Source organism: Pogona vitticeps, chromosome 6, assembly GCF_051106095.1.
Source record: "Pogona vitticeps strain Pit_001003342236 chromosome 6, PviZW2.1, whole genome shotgun sequence".
Lineage (NCBI taxonomy): Eukaryota > Metazoa > Chordata > Lepidosauria > Squamata > Agamidae > Pogona > Pogona vitticeps.
The window spans coordinates 49,088,493-49,098,187 of NC_135788.1; positions in this window are offsets into that span (position 1 = coordinate 49,088,493).

Genomic DNA, 9,695 nt, shown 5'->3' on the forward strand with positions numbered 1-9,695 from the left:
TTATTCATAAGATAATAGTTCAATCACATATGTAAATCAAGGATAGTGTCATGAGTGCTTCCGAAGACCTGGAACCCAAAGGGTTAACTGCGGCTGAAAAGAATGTGGAGAGATCAGAAACACCTGAACCGCCTCCAGATTCTCCTTCCACAGCAGACAGGCTTCGGGAAAGACTTAGGACCAGAAGATCAGAGGATTGCTCAAAGGCTGTCCACAGAAACCTACGTGCATCTAGTCCTGAGTATTAACAGAATAGAAAGCTTTCCAGCAGCTCAAGGAGCTGTTTTACTATAAAACAGCTCCCAGTGAAGCCAGAAATTCTGTGGAAGCAAGGAGTCAAAACCTTGGCTTGTATCCATGTTTCTTGTATCGTGTTCCTGACCCTGAACTCTGGACTCTGTCCTTGAACTACGCCGGTATTGGACTTCGGACTCTGACTCTGGACTACGCTGTGTATCGGACTTTAACACTGGACTTCCTTCTGTGAGTTGATTTATGGACATTGGCTTTGCATTCTTGGTATTGTTGACCCTGGACTGGTTTATCGGACTTCGGCTGTTGTAACCCCTGGGAACGTGACAGATGGTCTTATTTTAGTCATTCATTAATGGTGCTTTTGACTTGAGATGTTTGATTGTTTAGATTTACTTTAATCACAGTGTTACCATATTCAAACATTTTCTTTTATTTTTATCACTATTAATTCATTCAATTCTTAACCAAACCAACTTCCCAAGATCTTGTCCTATTACTAACTCTTTCAATCCCTCTGTATATCTATGACTATCTTCTCTGTAACACATCAACAGCCCTAACTGCCTAAAAACTGTCATTAACTGTTGTTTTGTCTCCCTTTTTTCTCTTGGTTACGCCCCTCCTGTCATGTCATAGGCTGCCACATCAGAGCTCTGACCTGACTGACAGGAGTATCCTGACAGCTGTCCATCACAGGTGGGCTCAAGAGTTTTGAGCATCCTTTTAGGACCTGGCAAGGCTCAGCCCTGGGCCCAGTACTATTTAATATAGTTATTACTATATTAAATACTATGAGGGACTGTGAGGAATTCTTATCAAATTTGCAGGTGACATAAAATTGGTGGAATAGCTAATTCCTTGGAAGGGAGGAACAAAATTCAAAAACGCATCGATGGGCTTGAGCACTGGGCTGAAAACAACAGAATGAAACTTAATTGGGATAAGTGCAAAGTTCTACACCTAGGGAAAAATGGAAACCTAAACACACATTTACAAGATGGGGGATACTTGGCTCAGTAATACTACAAGTGTGAAGGGTCTTAGAATTGTTGTAGATCAACAATAAGTTGAATATGTATGAGCCAACAGTACGATGTAGTTTCAAAAAAGGCAAATGTGATTTTAGGATGCATTACAGAAGGCTAGACTTCAAATCCTGTGAGGTACTAGTCCCCCTCTATTCGGCACTGGTTAGGAGTCATATAGAGGAGTGTGCAGTTTATTTTATTTATTTATTTAATTTATATGCCGCCCACACTACCCAAAGGTCTTTGGGCGGCTTACAAGATTTAAAGTACAATAGAAATGCATAACAATTAAAATACAATTAAAATATATATAAAAATTGCCATCGGACCCACAGCTAATATTATTTCAATTAAAAGCCTTCTGGAACAGGAAGGTTTTGATCTGGCACCAAAATGTCATCAGCGTCGGCGCCAGACAAATCTCAGTCGGGAGGACATTCCATAGTCTGGGGGCAGCTGCTGAAAAGGCCCTTTGTCTACAAGCCATCCCTCTTACCTCTTTGAGGGATGGCTCTTTCAAAAGGGCCCCCTGGCTAGATCTTAACTGCCGGGTAGACTCATATGGAAGGAGGCGGTCCTTCAGGTATCCAGGGCCCATGCCGTTTAAGGGTTTATATGTCAAAACAAGCACTTTGAATTGGGCCCGGGCAGCAACTGGTAGCCAATGTAACTTACACAGAATCGGCTTGATATGTTCCCTGGTGGCCACACCACTCACCAGCCGCGCAGCTCGATTCTGGACCAGTTGCAGTTGCTGGACCGTCTTCAAAGGCAGCCCCACATAGAGTGCATTGCAGTAATCGATGTGGGATGTTACCAGTGCGTGTGTAACTATCATGAGACTCCACTCATCCAAGTAGGGCCGTAGCTGGTATAATTTCTGCAGCTGAAGGAAGGCGCCCCTGGCCACCGAGTCCACCTGGGCTTCCAGTGTTAGACTGGGGTCCAGGAGCACCCCTAAGCTATGGATCCTGTCCCTTAGGGGGAGTGTAACCCCATTCAGGGCAGGGAAATGGCCCTCCAGCCTGTCCGATGAAGCACCCACTAACAGCACTTCCGTCTTGTCTGGATTGAGTTTCAATTTATTAACCCTCATCCAGTCCATTTTCAGGTCCAGACACGAATTCAGCACAGAAACTGCCTCACCTAGATTGGTGGAAAATGAGAGGTATCGTCAGCATATTGCTGCTGACTCAGCCTAAACCTCCTGATGACCTCTCCCAGCGGTTTCATGTAGATGTTGAACCGCATGGTGGACAGTATTGGGCCCTGAGGAAAGCCATGACATAACCACCATGGGGCAGAGCAACTGTCCCCCAGCACCACCCTCTGGACACGGTCAGCCAGGAAGGAGTGGAACCAATGTAAAGTGGTGCCCCCAATTCCCAACCCAGCCAGCCTATCCAGAAGGACACCATGGTCGATGGTGTTGAAAGCCGCTGAGAGGTCCAAGAGTATCAACAGGGTCACACTCCCCTCTCTCCCTCCTGGCAAAGGTCATCGTACAGGGTGACCAAGGCAGTCTCCATGCCAAAACCCGGCCTGAAACCAGATTGAAATGGATCCAGAAAATCCGTTTCATCCAGCAGCACCTGGAGTTGCCCAGCCACAACCCGCTCCAATACTTTGCCCAAATAAGGGAGGTTCACCACTGGTTGGTAGTTAACCACCAGTCTTGAGTCCAGGTTAGGCTTTTTAAGGAGTGGTTGAATTACTGCTCTTTCAAGGTGGTAGGGACCACTCCCTCTCTCAAAGAGGCGTTCACGGCCTTCTGGACCCAGGTGCGAACCCCCCTGGCTGATCTTCCAATTAGCCAGGATGGGCAAGGGTCGAGCAGGGTGGTGGTAGAACAGACAGATCCAAGCACCCTGTCCACATCCTCAGGTCTCAACAATTGAAACTCATCCATTAATACTTGACCTAAGCACGGCACACTGGACACATACTCTGATTCTGCAGTAACTGTGGAGTCCAACCCACTGCGAATCTGAGCGATTTCCCCCTCAAAATGGATGGCAAACTCATCACAGTGAGCTGATGAGCAGGCCAGGACCTCCACCGGATTTCAGAAAAGCAGTATGAAAACCTGCTCGACAAGTTCTTTTCAAACTTTTTCCTGTCCAGGAAGGGATCCTATCCCTGTCCTGGGCCCTGAAGTCATTTCTGCCTCCTTGCAATGGTTTCTGTGACCTAGGAGGGACTTTGACCTCTTCCCCTGCTACCTGACTTCCTGAATCCCTGCCTGACACTCTATCCACTGGGCCAGGAGAGCTCTCAAGGGCTAATATAGCCCATCTCCCACCCTTGTCTCATCCTACTAGGAAGATCCATCCTGATCAGTTGAAGGCTCAGCCTGACTGTTAACTGTCTACCAGTTTAAAGAGAAACAGAACCTCTCTAGGTTGTGACCTCATTCTGACATCAGAGGATTCTGACCTATGGCTAGGCTGGCCAGGGAAATGGTGGGAACTGCAGTCAAAGAAAGCAATTTTATCATGCTGTGCTTCATATTTTATTATCAAAAATCATGCACTATAAAGAATGTGATGGTACATGATAAACAGGGAAGAAGCTATAAGGTCACCCTAAATTTGTCTCTGACTTACAGCCACTGTTATGACCTTCAACCCATTGATGATTCACTGTCCTGCTCAACTCTTGCAGAGTCATGGGCATTGTTTCATTTCTTGAGTCATTCCCTGGTATCCATCAAGCTTTCCTCCAGCCCTTTTTGAAAGGAATAAGATTCATCCATGAAGAAGAAGGGAAAAGGAGGTCCCGAGTGTCAAAGAGAAAAATAATGGTGGAATTCCATTGAAGAACCACAAGAATATTATGAATAAGAAAATATTAAAACAATAACCACCAACCAAAAGTCACCTCAGGAACTGCCCCCTGCTTCTTCATTAGGTCTTGCCCTCTTGTGAGGTCTGGCATGCCTCCTGGCTTAGAAATTTTGGAGCTGTGGCCCAAGAAGGGACCTTTTGCAAGCTCTTGGCAAGAGAGGCAGAAAAACACTGTGAACACCTCGAGAAGTCTTTCTAAAAATTTTCTCTGTCCAGGAAGGGATCGTAGCACTGTCAGGGGTCCTAAATTCACCTCTAACTTCTTGTAATCCACTCCCCAGAGTTTTTGCCACTCTCTGGAAGATTTTTGTGTTTTGTGTTCTAGGAGGGACTTGAACCCCCCCACCTGAGACTCCTGAATCCCTCCCTGATACAGTATGCTGTGCCATAGTAGGGTCATATAGCTCTCCTCCAACCGTCCTAATAAGGATAAGGCTCATCCTGACTGTTAACTGTCTCTCAGTTTGCAGAGAAACAACCTCTCTTGGTTGTGACCTCATTGTGACATCGGAGGATTCTGACTTTTGGCTAGGCTGGCTGAGACAGTGATGGCGAACCTATGGTATGCGTGCCACAGCTGGCAGGCAGAGGCCTCTCCATGGGCACGCGAGCCATAAATCGCCGGATTCCTACCCCTCCAACACCCCCCCTGCAGCCAAACCTCAGGATCGTAAGCCACCTTTCCCTGCTACCTTCCTTGGTTGTGGCAATTGTAAATCAGTTCTTCTGAAGATTGGAGATAAAGCTGCTTTCATAAAACCATAAAAAAGGAATCTTCCAAAGTGTATGTGTGTGTGTAAATGAGTGTGTGAGAGAGAGACTGACTCTTTCAGAAAACCATGAAGAAAGGAACCTTCCAAAGTTTTCTTTGACTGCAACACCAAACAAAAGTTCCGACAAACAAAATACTGTGGTTTTCTTTATTGAGTTAATCCATCTCATATGCAGCCGTCCTCTTTTCCTACTACTTTGCACTTTTTCCTGCATTGCTGCCTTTTCCAGTGTGCTTGTCTTCTCATGATGCCACTGTAGTACAGTACTTTGTGTTTGGTTATTTTAGCTTCTAGTGAGAGTCCACACTTAATTTGCTTTACTTATCTTTCTGATAAGTTATGATATCTATAAAACTCTTTTCCAGCACTACATTTCAAATAAGTATAATGTGTATATACACTTTATGTAGTGTATGAAATGTATGTAATCACTTCAAAAGTTTGCACTCCAATACATAGCTCCTTTTCTGAGGGTGGCTTACTTTGGAGGAAACAAGTCCACGATTTCAATGTACTTAATAAGCTTTATAAATAGAGTGCATTTAATTAGATGTTGAGCTGGATAAACGCATTGGCAAATCAGCTACCATGTTCTCTAGACTCACAAATAGAGTATGGCTTAACAAGGAGCTGACGGCATGCACCAAGGTCTATGGAGCTTGTGTCCTGAGTACACTCCTATACTGCAGTGAGTCCTGGACCCTTTGTGCATGGCAGGAGAGGCAGCTGTTCCATATGCGTTGTCCCCGACACATTTTTGGTATCACCTGGTAGGACAAAGTTCTAAATAGAGTAGCCCTAGAATGAGCTAGAATTTTTAGCATGTATACATTACTGAAACAGCGACATCTACATTGGCTTGGGCATGTTGTGAGAATGGCTGATGGTTGGATTCCAAAAGATCTCCTGTATGGAGAATTAGTGCAGGAAAAGCACCCCAGAGGGAGACCACAGCTGCAATACAAGGACATCTGCAAGCAGGATCTGAAGGCCTTAAGAATGGACCTCAACAGATGGGAAACCTTGACATCTGAGCGTTCAGCCTGGAGGCACTTGGTGCAGCATGGCCTCACCCAATTTGAAGGGACACTTGTCCAGCAGGCCAAGGCAAAGAGGCAGTCCCGAAACCAGCCAAATCAGGGAGCTGGACAGGGGAAAGATTGTACTTGTCTTCAGTGTGGAAGGGATGGTCACTCTCGAATAGGCCTTCTCAGCCACACTAGATGCTGTTCCAAGACCTCTATTTAGAGCATAAAACCATAGTCTCTCGAGACTGAAGGATGCCTACAGCAGTAATTTTGCGTTATGCTGTTGGCAACACCATGAAAGAGCTGGTGAAACTGTTGTCTTTGCTTGGAAGAACACAAGGGAGTGATATTTACAATGCTCTGATGGAAGCTTTTTTGTCACAAGACGTAAGGGCAGAAAAAGTAGTTTCAGTTACTAGTGACCTTGCATGATGGGGGTTACATCTGATTTCATACAGTTCTTTGTTAAAGAAGTAAAACATCTGGTCATTCAGTTTCATTGAGATAATACCATCCAGAATCCCACAGCCAGAATAGTCACTGGCTGTGTAGGTCTGGGGGATTTGTGTGTGTGTTCTGTGTTCTGAAACCTTTAATGGCATTTACAGGGGGATTTGTGTCACAGAAGTAACTTGGCTAATCTTTGCTTCTTAATAAATACGAATCAATCCGTCTCCTATGCACATTTACTGCTGTTCAGGCCCTTTTAAGGAGGGGTGTGATCAGATGAACATTTAGCTTGCTGTTTGGATCACAGCAGGAACAGGTTGGTTAACGCCTTTTGACAGCGATCACAGTGAAATAACTGACTTACTTATGCTGAGAGAGATCTGTGATCCATCTCAGCCATTATTGTTGATTCTGACTGGCAGCAGCCCTCCAGGCTTTCAGTCATGTTTCCTTCCTTAGAGTTGCTAGGGCTTGAACCTGGGATCTGCATGCTCAGTTCGTGTTCTGTAACCAAGTCTGGTCCTTCTACAGCATATCCACTGGTATTTCCTGGTGATCTCCTACAAAAGTACTGAACTGATCCAACCCTGATAATCTTCCAGCATCAGATAAGATTAGGCATTGTTGCATCCACCCTGTGTCCTTGGATTATTTTCCCTAATCCCAAATTCACCCTCTGGATGCGTTTCCACTCATCACACTGCCACCAGGTATTATTCACTCAATACCAAATAGATATCTTAGACACGTGCTGCCAATACAACAGATTTATTGATATTACAGATGTAATGCAAATCACAGGAGTAAATCACAGATGTTTAGGATTATTCATTAAATATCATTTGATTTTTCTTTGGTTTATAGGTGTTTTTATTCACTTTTACAATGTTCATTGACTATCTATTTATTCTCTGTACTTTTGAACTCTTTCCTATTCTCTCTAGCATTCCAACTTTCCATTCTCTGTCTTCTTTCTCGATTCAATCTCCTAACTCTCTCTCTTCAATTCCCTACCTCCAATCGCTTTTCTCCAACTCTCCTCTCTAACTCTCTAACCAACTGTCTAACTGTCCTTTTGGTTCTGCCCCCCCCCCCCGTCCTCTCATAGGTTCCTGCCCTTGAGCTTCCCATGATGGACAGGCGTACCGTGGAGGTTCCGCCACAGGCATGTTCTGTGTCAGTGATCCTCAACCTTGAGCCTCCAGATGTGCTTGGACTACAGTTCCCAGAAGCCTTCACCACCACTTCTGCTGGCCAGGATTTCTGGGAGTTGAAGTCCAAGAACATCTGGAGGCCCAAGGTTGGAGACCACTGTTCTGGGTTACATAGGGTGATAAATTATATCTAGGGATGGGAGCTTCATATTCCTCTCCCAGGGTGTCCACGTACTGCTTGCAGCACAGTGCACATGGACATTGTCTTTCACGCCATGCCAATCGTGGAAGTAGCCCAGCTGTGGCTTCCCTGCCTCCCTGCTCTGCTGACCAATCAGCAGCTCAGCAGGGAGGCTTGTCATCCTGCTCTCTTATTGGATTAGTCAGCAGTGCAGAGAGGTGGGGAAGTTCCAGCCGGGCTACTTCCACGATTGGCACAGCACAAAGGACAATGGCCATGCGCACCATGCCACAAGCTGTCAGTGGACTGGCCACCTGTGGCGGTGAGATTCATATTCATATCTCCCAGGAGTTGAATACAAAGCTCCTATCTCTAATTATATCTGAGAACCTCCATGATACACAATTCTATACCATTTTAATGCTGAAAAGAACCCCCTCACTCCATTGTTAGTTCTCCTGGGAGAAAAGCTACAGTGAACTTGGAGTGAAGAATATGATTTTGTCCCTTTCTGGGTGACATTGTCCCATCTAATGTTCTGGTCATATTGTGTTTACTTAGGTTTAATCCAGTGTTATTTTAGTCAATGTCAATATAAACTAACTGTTCCATATGATTTAAACAGCATGTTAGCTCCTGTGCCTCATTTTGACTAGGATACAGCTGCTGTAAACAGCAGGGTCAATAATTTATAGCATCCATTTGAAGCAGAAATTCAGAAGGACAGATTTGGACAGCACAAGCCAAGCTGGCTAACTGCAAGTCTAGGCTTCAATCCAGCTGTAGTTTGTTGTGAATGTTCCATTGAAAGCAAATGCCCCTAAATTAGGTAGAACAAATGTTCTGTGTGTTTCAGTGAGCTTTGGACATGATTTACTTTATCTGGATTGAGTCCATAGACCTTAAGATGAAATCTGATTAAAGGCATTTCCTTTTTCTAATCACATCAGTATCAAGGTCACCTCGCATCCAAGTTTTGGAAGGAAGATGGGATTCAAATCAAAGAAAGAAAGAAACACAATTTTCTTTTCTCAGTCCTTATTTTTAAAAAATGACATAAACAAGCATGTACAGTAATTATGTCAAGGCATGGTGCCTGATTCTTCCCACCCGACTCCTCCTACCAGGGGAATGACAAAACCTCCATCTGTGGTTTATTTAATATTACAACTGAATCAGGATCCATGGTTTTTTACTTTCTTAGAAAGTCAGAATCATAATCCAAGAAGAACCCCAGGTGTTATGTTTTTGTCTAAAGAAAGATTCTCACCCTGAAACCCCATACAGGATCCCATGGATCATCAGAATATTTGATAAAGCTCCAGTCTTCCATGTCAAGCCTAGGCAACTGACACCAAAGCCAGCTTCTATCCTTGAGGGGGAAAGCAGCTTGATATGCATGTACTGTATTTTTCCATGTATAAGATTCCCCCATGTATAAGATGCCCCCCACTTTTCTAACCCAAAAGTAAGAAATGTAAGTGGGACTTAGCAAGTGTAGGGGGAAAGGGACCAAAACCCTGCAGGATCACTTTGATCCCTGCTTTCTCTTCCACTTGTTTTTGTTCTCTTTGCAGCTTACTTCTGTGTACAGTATAAGACGGCCCTCAATTTTTATTCTAAAGATTTTAGACAAAAGTATTGTCTTATACATGGAAAAATATGGTATTTCCTGCTGTGCACATGGTGCAAGGGAAGAGAGTTAAATCCTCAACTCCACCACCTGCCCTGCCTTGTATTTACTGGCCAAGGTCTTGTCCCATAGATCATGCCTGTGTAATTGTGATGATGTTCTTCTTTTTTATTGAACGTTGCTAAAGTCCCTGTTATCATTATTATTGCTATTTTAATCTCTTTTGCAAGACTGAATTTATTCTAGACTTTAGTGCTCCTGACCTTCTCCCTACAAATATTGGCTACGTGTTTGTAATCTTACTTGGTGATTTGCCCCTTCTTTCATTGTCTTATACATGTCCCATG